Here is a 5,000-nt window from a genome sequence, read left to right on the forward strand (position 1 = left end):
ACTAGGTTAACGTAAGCTTGCCACTTTTACCAACAAACCACCAAAAGCCAGCCAATCCATGAGTTGTTTCAACACCAGGTGAAGAAACAGACATCATCAACGAAAGACTAGTCGGATTCGTCAGAGCAGATGACAAGCATTGTTGACCCTGCATAAGCAGAGATTCATCTCCAATGTGACTGTGGTAACAGTTGCCAACACTAGCTCACAGGCTAAGTCTAACAACGCAAGGAATATTAGTAGCTGTGAAAACTAAATGCTGATTAGGTGTGTGTTTAGTACACCTTGCTGTTATCACTTGAACAAGAGTTTTGCACTCTCCTTCACATTGGTCGTGGTTTGAGCACGAGAGTTGAGAAAATGCACTCCTCATGCACATATTGCACTCCTCCTATCAATACCAAGATCCAAGGGCAGGCTAAAAGTTACCCCTTAACCTACTGATCTTGGAACGCTGTAAAGCATTCTTAGCACTGAATAGAAAAAGGCAACAATACACAAGAGGAGCTGAGTTCTCCTCTCAGCTACACTTCGTGGTTCTATCCGTTTCTCTACAAGCGGTTTCACGTCCTTTTGAACTCTCTCTTCAAAGTACTTTGCAACTTTCCCTCACGGTACTTGTTTGCTATCGATATTACCATCGTATTTAGTCTTAGGAGGAGTTTACCTCCTAATTTGGATTGCACTCTCAAGCAATCTGACTCTATCCGCGACTAAAGCCAGTAATCGATATTCCATTAACCAAGATCTGCCACCGGCCTAGAACCGTCTCTGGGAAGAGGGCCCTTGTCAGAGGGACTTGCAGATTTAGTTGAAATAATCGTGACTCTAGCCATTACGCAGCACCGCTTTCCACCTTTCAATGGAAAACCTTTGCGCCGGACTCATCCCTTTTCACTCGCCGTTACTCAGGGAATCTCATTTGATTTCTTTTCCTCCGCTGAATTATATGCTTAAATTCGGCGGGTAACCTCACCTGATCTGAGATCAAAAATATTGATTAAGTTGATTAATGTTTATTTGTGTTGTTTGCAAGCAAGCAACGTAAATCTACTTTAATGTTTGCACAAATTTTGCCTTTGCATTACTTCTTAGGTCTGCTTTAACAGAATGAAATAGCTACTATTTGTACGATTTATACAAGTGCAAGAAGATTCATCAGTTAACAGGTTAGTTGATCACCATAGTTATCTGCAATACGACTTTAGCGTCGTCAGATAGGCGACTAACCTTAGAATCTCATGCTAGTATCTATTCATATATACTGCTTGCAGAGATGAAATATGCATTGTACACAAAATTTATCATGTGAAACAAGTAGATTTGAGATTCTCCTTACTAAATTGCAACGAATTGCAATTAAGAAAAGGAATAAAACATCAAGATTCATGCATATAAATATACAATCCTCTCAAAACAATGCATATATGGTAGTATGCAAGTGTTTTGTTGATTATTTTACATCTCAACTCTCAGACAGATGTGACCTCGGAAAAGACCCGAAAGCCGCAATGTGCGTTGGAAGCTCAAGTGCTCGGCGTGTCCTGCAATTCGCACCGATTATCGTAGCTAGCTACGTTCTTCATCGATTGGTAATTCGAGTGATCCACCGCTTGAAGATGTATCTTTGCCACCGTGGGACTTTTAATAAGTATCCTAAATCTGCATTGAGAGGGTTTGAAAACAATTGTATGCAGTTTATAAAAACCATAGTTGTCTTTACTTAGTTAGGCGAAGAAGTGTAAAACTTCCTTCTTTAAACCTTGCCGTCAGCATAAGCTGAAGACTTGATCAGGTACCAAGTATGTAGCAAGACAGGCTTTTCATTATAAACTACAATTGTTTTGCAAAAGAAATTATGGCTATCGTTAGATAACCCTCACTCTTTGTTGCATTGGATAATGAAAGATGGATGTATGAATGAACGAATGTAATGCAAATTAGAATCATGTTGCAATGGCTAAATGTTTGCAATAAACATTCACAATTGCGACTCTAATGCAAATACAATTCAATTGCATTCACCATATTAGCATCTACAATATCACTATGCAGAGTGTTTGATTGTTTGAAGGTTGTATTTCTCTTATAATAAGAGGGTAATACGTTAATGATCCTTCCGCAGGTTCACCTACGGAAACCTTGTTACGACTTTTACTTCCTCTAAATGATCAAGTTTGAACATCTTTCCAGCACAATCCGACCACTAGTTTCCCAATGGTCTGGATTGACCAGTCCGAAGTCCTCACTAAATCATTCAATCGGTAGTAGCGACGGGCGGTGTGTACAAAGGGCAGGGACGTAATCAACGCAAGCTAATGACTCACGCTTACTGGGAATTCCTCGTTCATGGGCAATAATTACAATGCCCAATCCCCATCACGAAATGGGTTCAAGCGGTTACCCACTCCTTTCGGAGCAGGAAACAGTATGCACGATGACCACTTCAGTGTAGCACGCGTGCGGCCCCGGACATCTAAGGGCATCACAGACCTGTTATTGCTCTGTTTCGTGCGGCTGCGAGCGCCGCTTGTCCCTCTAAGAAGTCCTTACAGTGCTACAGCATCCTTACCCTAGCCAATTCTGTAGGCTAATAGCAGCAGAGCCCTCAACAGCCGAAACCATCAAGAGATACTACCACCCACAGGTTGACTAAGGGGGAGTACTGCAGTGTAAACTGCAAGTCTATTTAGTAGGCTAGAGTCTCGTTCGTTATCGGAATTAACCAGACAAATCACTCCACCAACTAAGAACGGCCATGCACCACCACCCACTGAATCAAGAAAGAGCTCTCAATCTGTCAATCCTCTCAGTGTCCGGGCCGGGTGAGTTTTCCCGTGTTGAGTCAAATTAAGCCGCAAGCTCCACTCCTGGTGGTGCCCTTCCGTCAATTCCTTTAAGTTTCAGCTTTGCAACCATACTTCCCCCGGAACCCAAAAACTTTGGTTTCCCGGAAGCTTCCATTCGAGTCATGAAATTAGTTACTCAGAATGATCGCTGGTTGGCATCGTTTATGGTTAGAACTAGGGCGGTATCTGATCGCCTTCGAACCTCTAACTTTCGTTCTTGATTAATGAAAACATTCTTGGCAAATGCTTTCGCTGTAGTTTGTCTTGCGACGGTCCAAGAATTTCACCTCTAGCGCCGCAATACAAATGCCCCCGTCTGTCCCTCTTAATCATTACCTTGGATTCTTAAGACCAACAAAATAGAACCAAGGTCCTATTCCATTATTCCATGCAAGATCATTCAAGTTAAGGTAGTGGTACGCATCATATAGATGGTTGACCATACCGTTTTTAGGCACCTCTTTCGAGGTTTTGGACGCCTGCTTTGAGCACTCTGATTTTTTCAAGGTAAAAGTCTCGATCGCTTGAATCAACACTCGGTAAAGAGCATTGATAGCAAATATCGAGCAATTTTCTGTCTAAACACTATGAATGTAACCACCAGGAAAGAGGAATGAAGGTTCAAGCAAGCATCCGTAGACACAAGCAAGAAACCTAACATCACCATCTAACCCTTTAATCAGTGGACCCCATAGGTTCGACTGAAATCCAACTACGAGCTTTTTAACCGCAGCAACTTTAATATACGCTATTGGAGCTGGAATTACCGCGGCTGCTGGCACCAGACTTGCCCTCCAATAGATCCTCGTTAAAGGATTTAAATTGTACTCATTCCAATTACGGGGCCTCAATAGAGTCCCGTATTGTTATTTTTCGTCACTACATCCCCGTACTGGGATTGTGTAATTTGCGCGCCTGCTGCCTTCCTTAGATGTGGTAGCCGTTTCTCAGGCTCCCTCTCCGGAATCGAACCCTAATTCCCCGTTACCCGTTACAACCATGGTAGGCGCATAACCTACCATCGACAGTTGATAAGGCAGTTGCTTGAGGGATACATCGTCGGCTCAGAGGCCATACGATTTGCTCAGTTATTCAGAGTCATCACAAGAAATGCAACCGAAGTTGCTAAGATCCCCACTGCTAGTCCTTAGACAGCGACCGAAATCACTGAACAGGGTTCTAGGTGAATAAGAATCATTGGTCTTGTACTAATAAATGCGATCCTTCCGTCAGCAAGCTGAGGTTGGAACACTTGTTCATGTATTAGCTCTAGAATTACCACAGTTATCCATGTAAAAAAGAATATCCGAGGAACCGTAACTGATTTAATGAGCCATTCGCGGTTTCACTTTATAAACAGTATGTACTTAGACATGCATGGCTTAATCTTTGAGACAAGCATATGACTACTGGCAGGATCAACCAGGTAACTTGATGTTTTAGCAAAGTAAAATGCTAAACAAGTTGTTTTTGCAGCTATAAATACGATATCCTCAGCTAACAACCAGCAAGTGGATGCTAACTTTAACGAGGTATCGAGATTTATGTCGTGCATTAAGATAATTCTGCAGAAAGCTCTTTAGAATCCATCTTCTTCCACTAAAATGTGCAAGCACATCTAGCAGGAGTAACCATTGCTGGGTACGTTTGCAAGTCAACTAAACAGCATAGTATTATAACCGCTTGATACCAATTTCTTGGATCAATCTGCGGTCTGCTTTGCACAAGCAGAGCTCAATACTAATACTGCTCACTCTGTTGAGTGACTAGTTTGAACATATATGCAAGATATGAAGTCTGATAGCATTAAAGCCCAACTCTCATAGATATTGTCAGTCGTACCAAGGAAGACCTTAGGTCTTGCAGGTACTCTACCTTTGTATAATAGTGTGTGGTGATAAGATGATTGACGATCCAAACCCATTCAGGCCCGTCTCTTCAACCACCAAACATCAACAGAATAACAGGAATAGATGCGTGAACAGCTACAGTCTGGACCATACCACTGCTTGATGCATTGACTTATCCATAACCGTAGACAATCACTTACCTCCCCATCAACTACTGATGGTTGCTTCTCTCAATTCAGCAACTACACTCACCACATATAACACAATAAATCTGGTTGTGATCTAAAACCTCTTTTTCTGA

The 5,000-nt window shown here is 42.1% G+C and overlaps 3 non-coding genes across 3 annotated transcripts in view; all 3 read right to left on the reverse strand.

Annotated features, from left to right (window-relative positions):
- LOC149092708 (large subunit ribosomal RNA) overlaps positions 1–990 on the reverse strand; it is a 4,168-nt gene extending 3,178 nt beyond the window's left edge. The window contains exon 1 of the ribosomal RNA XR_016200691.1: positions 1–990. This exon is cut by the window's left edge and continues 3,178 nt beyond it. This is a non-coding gene — a ribosomal RNA (large subunit ribosomal RNA).
- Positions 991–1,466: 476 nt separating this feature from the next.
- On the reverse strand, positions 1,467–1,621 carry LOC149092709 (5.8S ribosomal RNA). The gene has a single exon (XR_016200655.1). It is a non-coding gene; the product is annotated as a 5.8S ribosomal RNA (ribosomal RNA).
- Positions 1,622–2,108: 487 nt separating this feature from the next.
- On the reverse strand, positions 2,109–4,278 carry LOC149092710 (small subunit ribosomal RNA). The gene has a single exon (XR_016200676.1). It is a non-coding gene; the product is annotated as a small subunit ribosomal RNA (ribosomal RNA).
- Between the last annotated feature and the right edge of the window lie 722 nt (positions 4,279–5,000).

The sequence above is a fragment of the Tetranychus urticae genome, unplaced genomic scaffold (assembly GCF_039701765.1).
Source record: "Tetranychus urticae isolate SD_2017Ah unplaced genomic scaffold, NJAU_TeUrti_SD_1.0 Scaffold_6, whole genome shotgun sequence".
Classification (NCBI taxonomy): domain Eukaryota; kingdom Metazoa; phylum Arthropoda; class Arachnida; order Trombidiformes; family Tetranychidae; genus Tetranychus; species Tetranychus urticae.